The 18,007-nt window shown below is 35.7% G+C and overlaps 1 pseudogene; it reads left to right on the top strand.

The window, feature by feature from the left end:
- The first annotated feature begins 426 nt into the window (after window positions 1–426).
- The window catches only part of LOC119528227, a 56,753-nt pseudogene continuing 39,172 nt past the window's right edge, over window positions 427–18,007 (top strand).

The raw sequence follows: 18,007 nt of genomic DNA, 5'->3' as shown, positions 1-18,007 counted from the left end.
ACATCAGGCAGCTGGATCTTGGGGGATCTGGGGTGCTGTGCGAATGGCTGGGACTCTGGGAACCACTAAAGGCAGCGCCTGATGGGGAGTTAAATCTTTCTGGCTCCAAGGTGGAAAGATGATGGGCAAGGAAATTCTCCAGGAAGCACTAACCCCGGCCAGAGATGGTGAGCCTGGAACCTGGGCAGCGGCCCTGGCGATACGAGAGGGGCAGGTCGGAAGACGTGGGGATGAAACAGGACAGTATTCCATCCCACAAACGGGAAGGCCGAGCACTAAAGGAGGTGGAACTAATAAAAGTGGGGGTGTTTTTCCCCTATGGTGACTGCTGTCTGTAAGCAAGAAGCGAGGCTCACGTGAAAGCAAGGAGGAAAGCGTTAGGCATAAAACAGCAGGTTGTGGACCGCGAAAGGGTAAAACACCGGGATGAGGCAGCCACTGCGGGGAGCTGTGGGGCTTCAGCGCTCGGAGAGCTCTGAGAGGAGAGAGCACTTGAGCAGATCTTCGCTCATCTCTCTGCCCCGGCGCCCCCAGGTCGACTTCTCCGCAGAGTTCGGTACAGCCCCTTGTGGCCACATGCTGTTACTGCAGGGTGGCGCTTGGAAGTATCGGCTCAGTCACCGTTAGCCTTCCCCTTTGTCACACCACAGTTAGCCCAATGCTGATTCCCTGGCAGTCAGCCCTGTCCCTCGGGGCAGTCGCCCCTGCAGCTGAGAGCACCAGAGTTGTGAACAACTGATATTGTTGCTTTCATTTTAACCATGCTGGTGAGATAGAGTGACTTTTCTTTTTTGACTATTGTGAATTGCAGACTTTTGAATCAGCTTGCCCAGCATTGATGGGCAAGCATGGCAGGAAGCTTCAGATAATGGTTTTATGGGTATGTGATTTGATTTTTCCTTCTAGAAAAATTAAGTTTTTAGTTTTTTAACAGTTTATTTACTTACTTTTATTTTTTTCCAACTAAACAAACAAGTCATTCATTTATTAACAAATGAAGTTCTGACATACACATTTGTTGTTTTGCTTTTGTCTTCCTCATTAACATAAAGAAAAATATAAACTAACATGCATGTTGGAACTATTCTGATTTGTCTGTTGCAATGTAGTTTGACTATAGAAAATGAGAGTTCAGCAAAAAGAAAAATTAATGAAAGCCTTCTGTGAGAATCAATTGCCTCTGTGGAATTTATAAGAAAGAATACAGCACTACATTTTATTATTATTATTTATAAATTGTGTGCTACCAATCTTTTATACTGGTAAAATTTATAATAAACTCATGTATGCATATACATGCATTTACAAGAAAAAATGATTTATCACAAACACATTCTGCCTCCCCCTCAAAAACTAAATTTCCTGTAGATTTTATAATCATCTGTTTTCTGTACAAACAGTACAATAATCTTAGATGATGAAGAAATAGAAGGAAAGTCACTGATCCTAAAAATTGATCCTGTTTTGATACTTTCTTACTTGGGAGCAATTTTCTGACTAGCCCCTGACTGGCCCTGGGTTGTCTTTCAAGGCTCTGGTTACTGTCATAAGCACCACTGTGTCATATGTACCCCACCCCATGAGCAAGTCTTTGCATCCTCCCCAAAGAAAACTTTGGGAACAATTCTGTGACAACTCCAAGGCCCTGCCTGGGAATAATCACTGGGGTTGCAGAGTGAGGATTTCTAGTTCTTATGCTGAGATCTCGGCCATTCCACCCATTCCAAGCTGGTGTACGATTGTGTGTCCAGTCACAAATGTCCCCCAAAAAGCTGTTCCAGACTATTTACTGCTTGTTCCTGGCTATTTGCTAGTTCCTCTAGAGGACTAACTAAATTCCACACCTCCCTACGCCTCCATCTTGCCCTGCCTCTATTTACTTTTATTTTAATTAAAAAAAATATTTTGGTAAATCATATAGCATCATTTGCCATTTTAAACATTCAAATTATTTTTTGTACAGCTAATTTTATTTTGAATGCTGTTTTTTTATCCCAGTTTGTGTCATTTCTTTAAGAAATCCTTTACTAGGAGAAAAAAAAAAGAATCTAGAAGACAATTGAAATCATAATCCGAGTAGGTTGTTTGATCTCCCATATATGCTATACTATTCTCAAATGGGGCTTTTATCCGACCAATATTCAAAAATAGTCACCTCAGTAGTTTATTGGGAAATACTGTAGACATATCCCAAGATGAAAAAACAGATTCTGAGAATTCCTTTGATTATTACCTTATAAATTAAGTTGTATTTTTACAAGTGACCCTTCGATGGTGAAGTACCCTTAGAGGTGTGAAGTTAAACTATAAAAGTACCACATAAAAAAAGAGGCCAAGTATTTGTAGAAGGCTCTTTAAAAAGAATATGTTCCTAGTCTAAAGCAGACTTGATTGTACCCTAACTAGTGATGTTGACATATCTAAAGAAATCAAAGTTTTAGTAGAGAATGACCAGTGTAGAAGGAAAAAAAATGAGTAGAAAGGAATGGGCAGTGTGGAAAGAGAGGCAGAATTCCTCAGTGTCCATCCAGCAATGTCCAGGAGAAGGTCTACCCTGACATGAGGGCCAGAATCTCTTGTCTCAATGGTGATGTTACATAGATCTGACTAACGTAGCTTGAAGCCACTGCCAGCTTTTCAGATTGCCCAATTACCCCTGAGCTGATGCCAGGCTCACCAAACCACCCCTTTAGTTAGAATTTGTCTTCTCAACATTAAGATAATATTTTGCCCAGAAGACTTCACTGTTCCCTCCTTGGGATTATTATAGTTGTCTCTTCAAAGTCACCAAAATTCCTTTCCATTTACATAGTAAAACAGTAAAAGCTATAACACTGTGTTTACCAAATATTTAAAACATGATTGCCAATTAGTAGGGGAGAGAGATTGTGTCAGAATCACCAAGGAGAATTCTCAAACTACATAGCTTTTTACTGTCTTTATCTTATTCTATGAAGTCACTTTGGAATTGCCTTACCGTTTGATCCCAGGCTACCTTTTGTATGGTTCATCAATTCATAGATTAAGAAATGTATTTTCCAACAGGTTGGCAGTTGGGGAAAGTGTGGCTATCCTTTGTCTATTTTCCCCTCCCTGGCTGTAAGGGGAGATGGTTGAGAGTACTGCACTTTCATCTTTTTTCAAGAGCACCTGTTAAATGCCAGGCACTATGCCAAATGATGGGAAATAGATGAAAGGACATCATTATTATCTTTCAGGAGCTTGTCATTCATGGAAAGAAATGCACAATGAATTACTAAGAGTACTTTGGGAAGAAAGAGAAGACTTAACAGATAGGTTATTGTTAAATCAAATGCATTTAATAAATGAGAGTGTATTAGGCAGAAAGGAGGTAGGAAGGACATTTGAAGCAAAGAAAACTGAATGTGCAAAGATCGAAAGGAGTGATATGTTTGGAAAATGTCAGAAGTGAAATGGGAAAATGAATGGCAGATGTGGCCAGGAAGATAAGTTGGGCCCACATCATAAAGAGCCCAATAGGATGTGCAAAGGAATTTGCACTTGATCTTGTAGGCAGTGGGTCACCAGTGAAGGTGTGTATTTTAAAAAGCTAACTGCTGGCTCTATGGGCGATAGAATGGAAAAGGGAGAAATTTAAGGAAGGCAGACCTTAGGAAGGTTTTTAGAATAGTCCAGGAAAAGATGTTAAAGATCTGGACTAGAACAGAGGGAAAGGAGAGGAAAAGACAAGTTCGAGAGAGATTCAGAAGACAGAATTTCTGGGAATTGGCATCTGATCTAACACATAGAAGCAATAAGTTAGTGTTAGAAGGGCAGAGCTTTTTGTCTGTTTGTTCACTGAGATTTCCGAGCTTCTGGCACATAAAGTTAGTATATAAATGAATGAATGAATTTAAAAAATGAATGAACATACAAGTCAAACCAACCTGTTTCTCTCTGCTCCTGTAACTACCCTTAAAGGACTTGATTCTGGGAGGTTGATCAGGCACATTTAAGATCTAAAATGTAAGTTACTCTACAGCAGGGACTATACCTGTTTTCTCATCACTATGTTCTTATCACTTAGATTGGTACATATTAATCACTCACTAAATATCTGTCAAATGAAAAATTCTTTCCTGCTCAAATTTGCTTATCAATTTAAGTTTTGTAGATTTATCAATAGATGGCACTTAGAAACCATTTTCCTTCCCCCATAGAAGATTTAGCTAGTTGACTTTTTTTTTTTTAACTGAGTGTAAAATAGTACATTTTTTCTTTCAGGCTAGTGATTGTACTGTGCATGTTAACTTTTTTAATGGATAATTTAACATTTAGGGAGAGGTTACTCATTTAAAGAGTAGCCAAAGTAAGAAATGACTATTTCTTACAATACTCTCAAAAAAGTAGTATCACTGGATTCTGTAAATATTTGCTACACAAATGAAAAACCAGACCTGATTGATGGGCCTCACTAATCTCTAACTGATATATGCATGTATTCTGATATTTATCAGCAATATCTCAGAATGTCTCAAGTATATATATATGATGTTTCAGACTTCTCCCTAATAAAGTTGTTATTCAATCAAATAAACAGATCCATTTCTTGCATATACTTTAACACAGCAGAACAGATATGATATAGACCTGTTAAGCTGAAAATCTAGCTATTTAATATGTGTAACTAATTGATATTTGCTACATTTTAAAATGACTTTTCAAAATAAGGTGGGTCATATGTTTTCTAAATTTCATTTAATTGTATCACATTTCCATATAGAATATAAACAATCCATTTTAAGGAACTATTTAGACATTACTTTTTTTTTTTTTTAATAGATTCTGAAATCAAAGTACTTGAAGATCAGTTTGGTGATATCATAGTAGATGCAGCCATGAAATGTAAGCAGTATCCCATAAAGATCCTTGAATGTGTCACCAAACCATAAAGGCAAAACAAATTCTGGCAAGATGATTTACATATTAAATTAAAGTACAAAGTCCATGTGGCAATAAATGACATTTTTTGTCTTTGTCTTTCTTGCCTCAATTACTACTGTTTGCTTTTCATAAGACTTTTTTCCTGTTCTGAATCACACTAGGTTTGGAACACAGCTGATATTAAAATAGAAATTGAAGATGGAATACTGACAAGAACTTTATAATTCTGAGATCAGGAAAGGGAAAAAATGTATCATCTTTTAACACTTTTCTTTCTATTTGTCATATGTGTTTGGTATATTATTTGTATATGTTTATATATTTTATAGGATCCTTTACTTAATTTGATGTGAAGATTATTTGAGTGCCTGTCCATAAGATTGAAATTTGCTTAACAAATTGTGTGTAATTTGTTTTGCTCCAAAAATTATGGCCTTTTGGATCACAAGGCCAACAAGAACCAATTAGCTCCTTCAGCTCGAGTTTCAGACAAACAACAGCCTTGCTTCTTATTTATAATTACTATAGATATCAGTGACCATCAATAATATGCCCCCATCTTTTCAGAGTTACTAGGGCTGGAATAAATAAAAATAAAGAATAAGCCGACAGTTCACCAGCAAATTAGGCCTAAATCTTCCCTCTGGTAGGGGGGACAGGCAGGCATGCCATCACTCATAAAGCAAGAAATACTTTTCACATTTAAATCTTCCATTTGCCTTCCTTTTGGGAACTGTTTTACGCTAGTAAAGACCAGGCTTAACACTATCTAAAATATTTTGGTTAATAATCTATGAGAAGAAAACATTCATGATCAGAATTTTTCAATTTTTTCCTCCTTGGCATAAATGCCATAACTAATGTCCTCAGCGATACCCTATTCTACCTGCCTCCCCAATTTTTAAAGTTCCTTCAGGAAAGACATTCAATATATTTATTTTCTAGTGTCACCCTCCCTATTCCCTACCCCATCCCCTTTCCCACTGAAAATCTGGTAATCAATATTGCATTAAAGTATGAAAATTGGCAAGGCCAAGGTAAGAAGCTGCTGTGGAAGTTTCAAAAGTGATGCAATAAAGTTTCAGTGGCTGAGCGATTTCAAATGGAGTCCAGAGGTCACTCTGGTGGGCATTCTTATGCACTATATAGATAACACTTCTTAGGTTTTAATGTATTGGAATAGCTAGAAGTAAATACCTGAAACTACCAAACTCCAACCCAGTAGCCTTGACTCCTGAAGGCGATTGTGTAGCAATGTAGCCTACAAGGGGTGACAGTGTGATTGTGAAAATCTTGTGGATCACACTCCCTTTATCTAGTGTATGGATGGATGAGTAGAAAAATGGGGACAAAAACTAAATGAAAAATAGGGTGGATGGGTGGATGATCTGGGTGTTCTTTTTACTTTTATTTCTTATTCTGATCCTGATTCTTTCTGGTATAAGGAAAACATTCAAAAATAGATTGGGCTGATGGATGCACAACTATATGATGGTGCTGTGAACAGTTGACTGTACACCATGGATGATTGTATGGTACATGAATATAGTTTAATAAAACTGAATTTAATTAAAAAAAAAGATTCTATGGTGGGGGACAGTACATTGGAGCATCTTACTGTGCCATCTTGGTCAACCTCCATCACCTTTTGTTGGAATTATCTCCATAGTCTATTTAAGTGATTATTTATTGAATGTAGTCTCAATTATGGTGGAATTTCAAAGTAGAAGATGTGTTTTTTTGCTGGATTTTAATGTTACTCCTTCTGTGTTATAATGTAGGGAATTACTGTGACACTGCACTTTTAATAAGGCTTGTCTCATTTTCAGAAATATTGTACTTCCTAATCATCACCATTTTAATAGCCTGTAATTTATCTTGGAATGTTATCCCTACTTCAGTTAAGATTATTTCCTCCTTCTTGTCATATTCAAATAAATCCAGTCTGTTACTCCTTATATAGCACTAGTTTTTGTTCTAGTTCTACCCATACCTCTGATCTTTTGTTTTCTATATAGAATGGCTTCTAATCTAACTTTTCTTAAATCCAGACTTACTTATTATAAGTAGGACATCTGAGTAGTTCATTATGTCTTCCTGTTTAGTTGGGTCTGAGCACTTACATATTAAAATACATATTTTATTGTAATATATATCTTCATCTTTTATGTTTATTTTAGAATAGTAAAGGGGGCTTTACAAAATATATTCTAAAGAGGGGGGATTGGGTCCAAAAGCATTGAGAAATACTATTCTAAATATATTAATTCAATAAAGTCTTATGAGTACTGTAATAGAACTGTTCAGGACACAATAAGAGCCCATACCAAGAGAATGGTCGGTTTAAGCAGGAGAGGAATGTGTGTTAGGGATTGAGGATACATGAGACTGTGTGGGAAAAGTCTGAGCTGATTGTGAAAAAGTACTTGTTCCTGTTTCTGTCTCTCTCTCTTGTAAACTGAAAGCTCCTTGAGGGGCAGAGACCATTTGTCCCTACTCTGAATAAACTTGTGCTTAGTCCTAGTCCGTGGAAGATATATAATAAATGCTTGTTGACTGAATGGACAACTCCCACACAGGTGTGTAAACGTGAGCAGGAAAGAATAAGTGTGGGCCTGACTGGAAGTGAGACTGCCGTGAGAGGACCAAAAGATAGTCTATTTACTTACTATACCCAGGAGAAAATTCAATAATCACCACGACCCTAACTACTTTTGGGTGATTGCTGCAAATCTCAAAAGAATAGAAATTAAATTAACATGTTATTCTAAGCCAGGGGTCCTTAGGATATAGGGGTCCTGTGAATGTGGGTAGGAAAAATATTACATTGTTATTTTCACTAATCCCAAATTGAAAATTTGGCATGTCCTTCTATTAGGTAGGTAAAGCTGATAGTATTAGCAGTCCCTGTAACTGCAATGTGGTTCTAGTAGCAAAGCTTCACCACATTAATTATTGCAGATACCTCAAATCATTATTTATACTCATTATTTTCCTTCTAATATACAATAGTTAATTATTAGACCTGCCACTAGATTTTATTTAAATATTAATAAAGATGCACATACATTATCTATCATGCTTTTTAAATGACTGTGTTTTCAAATATATTTGGTTCTTTGTAATCTTATGTATTTTACTTATTTTAAAACATTATTCTAAAATTCTAGAGTAAGTACAACTAATGTATAGTGATAAAAATCAGATAAGTGGTTGCTTTTGGTAAGGAAGATTGGGAAAGGGGCACAAGGTAACTTTCTGGGGTGATAAAATTATGTCCTGTGTCTTAGTATGCATTTGTCAAAAGTGATCGAATGCTACACTTAAGATCTATACGTTTTATGCCATGTAAATTATACTCAAAGAAAAATAAATACATTAAAAATAGTCTGAAAATTGGTCCATAGGCTTCACCAAATTGCCTGGTACCAAAAAAAGTTGAGTCTTTTTTGTGAGGCAATCATGTTGTCTCTCTCTCCTCTTCTCAGTGCCCTCTTTATCTCTGTAAGGTGCCTTTGCTATTCATTTTCTTTTCCTCTAAATGTAGTCTCCCTTTTTTGAGATGAGCAACCTAAGGATAAGTCAGAAAAGAAAACTGTAGCTATAAAAGAAATTCTTTGCATGGCTTATTTGCTAATTTCTTTTAGCCAATAAAGCCATGTCCCTTCTAACATAACTCACTTGCTTGAGACTTTAGACGTTTCTAAGAAGCTTACTCTTCTAAAACCTAGTTTGTAAATGATTCCATAATGAAATTACTTTTCCTATCTCCAATTTCATGGGAGTTTTAGTAAGATTTTTCATGCCTCTGCTTTTCTGCTGATTTTCCATGCTGCTACTTTTCTGATACCTAATACATATATACAGTTTTGTTATGGAGTAGCTCTGAACATTTATAACAAAGATTGGCAGAAAAGGAAATGTATTAGGAATCAGAAAAGCATCAAGGAAGTAAGGAAAGAGAAGGTAAAAATACTAATAATCTATTCCAGGTTTTTTTTTCATAAATTCCACCTATGTAAGACCTCTATGCAATACATGATTACATATTCTAAGGTGAAATATGTTTTACTTTTATTGATTCAGAGCAATAAAAAATTAAATATTAGTTAATATTTCTTTTTAAATGTGATGATAGTGTTTGAAGATGTTAAACACAGTGGTAGATAATATATAGAATGAACATTAGCCTCTCCTTTTGGAGTGCCCAGTCTTAGTATCACTCATAAAAGGACTCTTGTTTTCTACCATCTTATGCATGTAACTTTTAGTTTTACTCTACTGTTTCAATACTTAATGTACTTAGATAAATCTAATAGGACACTTATTTTACTAGATTACAAAGCATTCTAAGAAAGCTTAAGCTAAAGTAAATAATCCTAACAGATTTTTATCTAGATAGTACCTGCATGTCTTTTATGACTTGGTATTAAGGGAAAAAAATCTAAAATGCTGTGTGGTGGTTTCTTTGCAGCCTCTCATATAGAAAATTTGGAATGCAGAGGGGAAACAATAACTAAGGAGATCAGTGAAGCCATGAGGGTAAAAACTACATGCTAATAAATTATAAAATGAACAAAATGTATGACTAGGTATTTGCTTTCAACAATCATCTGTTTTAGACCACTCTAACTTGAATTCTTAGTAGTTTTTAAATAGATCTTTAATGAATTTATTAAATGACAATGACATTCAAAATAACCACCATTTATCAGGCACCTTCTATGTACCAGGCACTATGCTTGGTTTCTTTAAAGGTTGGTGATATTTGGGGGTTCTGAGTGATAGCAGTCTATCATACAACTTCATATGATAATACCTGCTAACGTTTGTTGAGCCCTTAGTATGGGTCATATATTACCTCATATAATCTTTGCAATAACCCTATGAGATAGTTGCTGCTACTTCACTATTTTTACAGATGATGAAATTGAGGCAAAGAGAGGCTAAGTATAAGTAGACTGCTAAAATAAGTGGCTGAGCCTCCAAGTCTGGCTCCAGAACCAGAACCACTATATTACATATACTACTACATACCCAACTTGGGCATCTTTATGTTACTATAATAAAATTGTATACATTCTTGCAATTTATTTTACCCCAAACAGGAAAACATTTGATTTCTGGAATATGAAAATTATTTTTAAACTCCTTCAGAATCTCCCCTCATCTGACATGAATTCTCTATAACATTGTTTTGTGGTTTGTATTGGTTCCATGATCTTCTGGGGGCCATGCTTCTCTCACAGCATGTTCTTGGTCAGGGGTGGATCAGGACAAATCCAGCTTGTCACCATTTTTGTAAATAAAGCCTTTTTGGAACAGTCACATCCATTCATTTGCCATGCCTATGGTTGCTTTCACAGTACAGTGACAGAGTTGAGAAGTTGTGACAATCATCAGGCCCCCAAAGCCTAAAATATTAACTATCTGGACCTTTACAGGAAAAAATTGTTCATCACTGCTCCTGATGAGTGAGATTTCTAAAGTACTCATTATTGAAAAATTGGTATATAAAAGGTCTTTCAGACATTAAACTCTTAGCTCTGGACTTCCATTAACTCCTGCTCTGCCCAAGTTTTATTTTAAAACCAGGCATTACAGGAACAGAAAATCTCTCTTTAGTTTTAACCTTCAGTTAATGTTCCTCAAGCTAAAATTGGTATTTTGAAGGTAAAGTTTAATATCCATGTCCCCAAGAAATTAGGCCTCAGAAAAAGCCTAGACCTGAAGAATGAAATTTCTATAGTGTTATGTCCATTTCTGTGTTAATCTGAGATTAAGTATTAATTTTTTTAAAGTCCTTGCCTGTGTTAATTGAATAAGCAGCTGGATTTTCCCAAGTTTTAAAGATGCAGCCTATTATCCAGCTCCAAAGGGTTCACCAAGAAGCCTTTTCCAGTTGTTACAGGAAACCGGATGTTAAACCTGAGAACTTTATAACACAAATAGAAACCACACCAATGGAGACACCTGCCAGGAAAACCACTGTCATAGTATTGAAAAGAAAGAGAACTAAAGATTGCCCCCAGAAAAAATGGTCTCCATTGCAGCCAAAAAGAATTAATCTTGTTACATAAGCCCCGTTTATCTTGGGAGATGGAAATAGTTGCTATCAATATTTAAATTACAGTCTAATGCCTAGAAAGGACTTCGTTTAAAACAGCAGATAATTCTTTGGTGATTCATTTGCCTTAAATGCCATCAACTCTTGACTGCCTTGAAGTTTTATGGAATTCCATTAATGGTATGTTCTGTTGGGTTTCCCTGATATACATCTTTCTATTAAAAAAAAAAAGAGCCATGTAACAATTGTCTTTATTTAACTGCTGAAAAGTAATCATCAGTTCTGCACAGCTGCAGATGCACTTTTTTGTTTTATTGCATTGTTTGTTTTCTGTATTTTTAGGTTCCTTTTGATTTATCAAATTAATGTTCAAATGACAAGACTGGCTTGACTTTGTTACTCTAAGGTAGCTAATTTTGATTTGTAGGTTAATTTTAGGATTTTTTGTTTTTATTTCTCTTTGGTAAGACTTAGAGAAGAATAATACTGTTTGTGTGAGAGTGACTTTAACAAATAAAAAGTGACATGTAGCCAATATATCCTGCCATACTTTTGTTTTCAATAGACCTTTTAACTTTTAAATGTAATTTGACTTGGGACTTACAGTTTCTTTTCAGCATTTATCATTTTTTATAGATAATTTCAGTTCAGAAATATATATCAGATTAATACATGGGCAAATTGTCATTGTAGAATAAATATACACATAATCATACTGGAATATTTTACATTTAAGGATGTTTAGATCAAGTATATAATCATTGATAAAAGTCTGAGACAGCTATGCCTCTAATATTTAACTATGGTTTCTTAGTAGCTCTTATTGTGTCGTTTACATTATGCAACATGGGAAGGACCATCTAACTTGCCAATTGTTTTTCCTCTTGATGACTGTAATGGCTTCATCCATTATCAAAGGAATTTACTAATCATGAGTTGGAAAATCTGTACTTCTCTTGCTCATTATGTCTTAATAATCATAAATATCTACATTTGACAGTTCTGTCTCAGTGAAGAAAACTTATAAATCTACTTTATTGCATTCTGTGTTTTTATGTTATATTTGACATTTATATATTTGTACACAACAATGTGTTTTTTATTAAAATAATGTACAAAGACTGAAATCTTGATATTATGTACTTTTAAGAGTTGTCTTTAGGCATTCTTGAGCTCAGCCTTAGTTAGATGGTAAGTCAGCACCCTTCATTTCAGTGCATACTAAATTTCACTCCAAAGCTGTTTTGAGACTACAGAATGTTGTTATTCTAATGCAGTGCTAGCCTTTTTATAGTATTAAAATTCTATAATATTTATTTCACCTCAAAAGCCCAAACAAAAGAACTGTGGTTAACTTTATTAGATTAGACAGGATAATGGCGTTGAGATTATATAAGAAAATGAGCCTTCTTTTAGAAGAGAGAAATGCTTTCTGAGATACGTAGTTTAATAGCATGATGTCTAGGATTTGCTCTGAAATACTTCAGCAAAGAAAAAGGAAAAAGAATGCTTAAGCAAATGAGGCAAAAATCTTGATAATGTTGAATGTGGGTAACAGATCTATTCTTTCTACTTTTTTGTCTGTTTGGAAATTTTTATAATAAACTTTAAAGAAGTGTGTTGTTTTATTTTAAAGTCTCTGGACAGAGAGCTGAGACTTGAAATCCCTCTGAAAGTCCAGAGTTCTGCACCACAATTTTAACAGAGTTTAAAATAGAAATATCACTGAGTAATACAATTTATTAGCATTATTAACTAAAATAAACATGACTAACACTGTAAGATGAGAAATTGTATTTCCACATAAGCCAAGAACAAGCCAGCTAGGAGAATAAAAAGTTAGAGAGTCTATAATTGTAAGGAATGTCAGAAAGATTGAAGGGAAAAATAGGAAATCAAATCTTGACCTCCCTATGGTGAAAAAAAGGCTGGATTTGGATGGGGTCTTAAAATTCCTTTCAATAAAAACAAACACAATAATAAAAAAACACGAGAAGATCAAATCCAGTCCTCAGGAAGAAGGAACACCATCAAAGCAGCTGGTTCTGAAATCAGTGAAGGAAAATCTGTGGTTTCCAAACTTTCGCCAAGAAACTTACCTTCACAGTTTTTACCAAATTCTTTAAATTCATTTAATTTTTCATAGTTATAAAAAATTGAGATATAATTCACAAATCATAAAATTCACCCCTTTAAAGTCTACAGTCCAGTGGTTTTAGTGTTTTTACAAGGTTGTACAACCATCGCCACCATCTAATTCCAGAATATTTTCATCCCCCAAAAAGAAACCTCATACCCACTAGCAGTCAGTCCCCACTGACCTCTCTCCTCAATCCCTGGCAATCACTAATCTACTTTCTGTCTCTCTGGATTTGCCATTCTGGAAATTTCCTATAAATAGCATCATGCAGTCCTTTGTGGCTGGCTTCTTTCACTTAGCATGATGTTTTCAAGGTCCATCTTAATTCTATTCCATTTATCTTTGTGTCTTCCCTTATGACAGTACCAACCACACTATCTTGATTACTCTAACTTTGTAGTAAGTTATGAAATCAGGAAGCAAATCCATCAACTTTGTTCTTCTCAATTTTAAAACAAATTTATTTACTGAGTTTATTATAAGAGAAAATTTTATATTGTTCCCACAAATGGAACTAGTATCACTTGCAATAAATAGATGGTAATCATAAAATTAAATTCAATTAAAACAAGGAAATGTTATTTAACTTTAGATAGATACTGTTGCCTATGAAGGCTCTTGAGTTTTGGACCTGCTGTCTGTTAAACAGTTCTGCAATGTTAAAGAGGAGTTAAAGATTAGTACCAAAGGATTTTCCTCACAAGTAATCAGATTGAAAGAAAATTGAAAGAAAACTTTCTCATGAGAGTTAGTGTTATTTAATCCCATGCCTTGCATCACATCTAAAATTATCTCCTGCACTGCCTTGGGAAACAATGGACTTAACTTGGTAAATGTTATATGACCCTATGGAGGGTTTGAATCCAAATATAAATAGAATTGCTTACATCTGTTTAGTTTCTATTTTCATTCTCCCCTCTTTTCTAATACTTTTGATTGTTAGGGCTTGTCCTAGTGTGAATGCATTGTGTCCCCCAGGATGCCATTATCTTTGATGCAGTCTTGTGTGGGCAGACCTATCAGTGTTGATTAGATTGTAATCCTTTGAGTGTTTCCATGGAGATGTGACCCACCCAACTGTAGGTGATAACTCTGATTGGATAATTTTCATGGAGGTGTGGCCTGGCCCATTCAGCATGGGTATTGATTGGTTTACTAGAGCACTATATAAGCTCAGACAGAAGGAGTGAGCTTAATACAGCCAAGAGGGACACTTTGAAGAATGCACAGGAGCTGAGAAAGGAGCTGCAGCTTACAGAGACATTTTGGACATGGCCTTTGAAAGCAGACTTTTGCTCTGGAGAAGCTAAGAGAGAGGACAAACACCCAAGAGCAAATAAGAGTGACATTTTTGAGGAGCTGCAGCCTAGAGAGGAACATCCTGGGAGAAAGCCATTTTGAAACCGGAACTCTGGAGCAGATGCCAGCCACGTGCCTTCCCAGCTAACAGAGGGTTTCCGGACACCAATAGCCATCCTTCAGTGAAGATACCCTTTGTTGATGCCTTTCCTTGGACACTTTGTGGTCTTAAGACTGTAACTTTGTAACCAAATAAACCCCCTTTTATAAAAGCCAATCCATTTCCGGTGTTTTGCAAAAGGGGAGCATTAGCAAAACAGAACAGTGTTGCATCATTTTAACTGAAGAGCAGTTTTCAGTCTAGTTTGCTTGATGGAATATAAAACAATTCAAATAACCTAAAATTGATTTTGCAAAAATTGGGTGAAACAAATGAAGACATAGCAAGAACCTCCTTTGATACGGAAGATCTATTATAATTAAGTTTTGTCTGAATGTTATATCTTGAAGTAATCACATCATGATTTTTTAAATGTACATACTAAGTAGAAGCCAACAGTGTTTCAAAGACAACTAATCACTTGTCAAAATGCCCTTTATCCTCTCTTTTTAGTAATAAATGAAGTTTGATCCAATAGTACAACTGTATTTTTATGTACAGATTTTTTTAAAAAGTAGTGCTTTTCTTTTAGAGGTAGAAAGCAATTTATAGCTACTGAAGTCAATAAACATTATGTCCCATGACCACAGCACTGCATGATTTTATCTTTACTGTAGGCTTATGATGTAGCAGAGCTAAGTATTATACCAGAGAACCAAATGGAAACTTTGATGCCCAAGTGGTATCAAATGTGACCCACATAGTAGAAGCCAAGTTGGAAAAAAATAAGTACAATTAAAATGTCCCACAGAGGGTTTTCCAAAACTCATTACCAAGTAGTTACTGAGTACCATGCCTCTACCATCACTGTTTTTAATTTGGGACATGAAAGCATGCCATGTGAATAAGTTCTGCCCATGAAGGACATCTTTTAGGAGGGAATCTCACTGCAAAAGCTGATGCTAGATTTCCTTCCTGGTTGACACAATTTCTTATCAACTTTTCCTTACTTAAGAGTTTATTTCTAAAGAAATTCCTACTCTTGCAAGGTGTTTTGGTTTCCTTGACTGCTCAAGCAATTACCATGCAATGGGTTGACTTAAGCAATGGGAATTTATTGACTCATGGTTTTAAGGTTAGGAAAAGACCAAATCAAGGCATCGTCAAAGCAATGCTGTATCCCTAAAGACTGTGGTGTTCTGAGGCTGACTGTCAGAGATCCTTGGTCCTTAGGTCCTTTGTCACATGACAGTGCACATGGTGGCATCTTCTGGCTTCTTCCTTCTCTTCCAGGTTCCATTGATTTCAGCTTCTGGCTACTCCCTCTGTGGCTTTCTCTCTATCTGGCTGAATTCCATTCTGCTCATAATGGTCTCCAGTAATAAGATTAAGACCCATCCTTACTGAGTTGGGCCACATCTTAAGTGAAGTAACATCATCAAAAGGTACTACTGACAATGGGTTCACACCCCCAGGAATGGACATAAGTTTAAGAATATGTTTTTCTAGGGTACATAGCTCACAACCAGCAAATAAGGCTTTCTGTAAGCACTTAAATAATACTCCAGAAGTCCCACCATCTAGTTCCTTATGGGCTTTGCAATATGTAAGAGAAATTACTACCAATTTATGTTGAACAGAACATTTTTATGTTCAGCAGTAAAGCACTCATAATTTGAATTAGTCTGTTTCTCTACATGGAAGACTCAGAAATCAGAAAATGGTAGTGAGGGACAGACAGCCAAGTATATTTTTTGTTGGAGCTATATTTGGAGCAATAAGGCATCCAGATTTTCTTCTTACTGTCTAATCTGTGTGCTTATTATGGTGGCTATATGAATTAGGGCTTCTTTATAACTCTCTTGAAACTACGAATGCATAGATGTTTACTTAATAATTCTGATAATCAAAAAATTAAGTGTCTGGGTTTTAGACTGAAAACAAAACAAAACCGAAAGCTAAAGGATGACCAGGTAAATAATTGAGCCTGTTGGTTAGCATGTTTTCATTTCCCTAAGAACAGCACATATGAGCAAGAGGAACTCGTAATAGACATTTTAAAGAATATAAAACATTAAGCATACAGAAACATAGTAGTGAGTCTTAAACCTAGAATTTGCATTTCTAGGATGCAGTTGAGTACAAAGTTTCCTCCCTAGAGTCAAGAGGATGAATCTAGTGACTTTGAAAGTCCCTCTTATTGGTTCTATAATTGTATGATTTAATATATGTCTGGATGTTAAGCCATAAATGGTTGCTCAATAAATATTTACTGATTGAGTGTTATCGTTCCTCATAGGAAGCCCCATAGCACAGTAAACATCCTTTATGGCACTACCACATTCTTCCCTGTTATTTACATTTTAGGTTATTATCTACCTGAGTAAGTTATAAGTGACTTGACTTCAAGAATCACATCTTACTCCATTTTTGTATTCCTTTCCTTGGATACTTGACTAGGTATAGATTAATAGATTCTTGGGATGAATGAATGTTGATGAACAGAAAATTCTCTTTCTAAAGCCCAGAACTTTCTGTAGACTTTCTGAATTGAGACATTAGCTATGCTGCAGGAATGAGAAACCAAGTAAATTGTGTGGCAGCGGTACATTAGTCTTTGGAAACTGAGAACAGTGATTCTATAGTTTAGTCCCCAAACCAGCAGCATCAGTATTGCTTGGCAACATGTTAAAAGTGCTAATTCTTGGACCCCATCCTAGAACCACTGAATCAGAAATTCTGGGAATAGGGCCAGCAATCTGTTTTGTTTTGTTTTAATTCAATTTTATTGCAATACTGTCACATACCATACAATCATTCAAAGTGTACAATCAGTTGTTCACAGAACCATCACATACTTGTGCATTCATCACCACAATAATTTTTTAACATTTTCATTACTCCAAAAAAATAAGACATCTATGTAGAAGAGGTGACATGTAGCTAGTCTTGAATGTTTTCGCCAAACAATCAGGGAAGAACATTCCCAACAGTGAGAATAGAATTTATTGAAGCAGGTAGTAGTGAGAGAACAGGTGTTCTGGGGGAATGTCAGGTAGATCTCTATGTGACATGGTTAAAGGTGAATTGCTAGAGGTGAATCTGAAGAGATAAGCAGGGTCAGCTCTTAAGAAGTGTACTTAGAGTTGGTGGGCAGATGTCATTAACTTCAACAAATTGAAGTTGAAATTGAAATTCCAGTTAAGCCATTTTCCTCCTTGTGTAGCATTTACCCCAAAATAGCAAGAAAAAGAGAAAAACAGACTCCTCTTTTGATGAAACTAGAAGGTATATTGCCCCAAACCATCACCTCGAAGAAGGAAAGTGCATGGAGGAAATGTTGATGAGAGGAATTAACAGATCAGAGGAAGATCAAGTCTAACCGCCTGCAGATAGAGAAATGGTTAAGGGAAATCCAGTGTGCCTCCAAAATCTCTGGACACCTGAAGAATGGCCACAAAAGACCAAGAAGTGTTGTAAGTGCCTGGAAACAAGG

Source organism: Choloepus didactylus, chromosome 2 (assembly GCF_015220235.1).
Source record: "Choloepus didactylus isolate mChoDid1 chromosome 2, mChoDid1.pri, whole genome shotgun sequence".
NCBI lineage: Eukaryota > Metazoa > Chordata > Mammalia > Pilosa > Megalonychidae > Choloepus > Choloepus didactylus.
The sequence above is the reverse complement of the archived record's forward strand: the minus strand, read 5'-3'. Positions and strand labels throughout refer to the sequence as shown.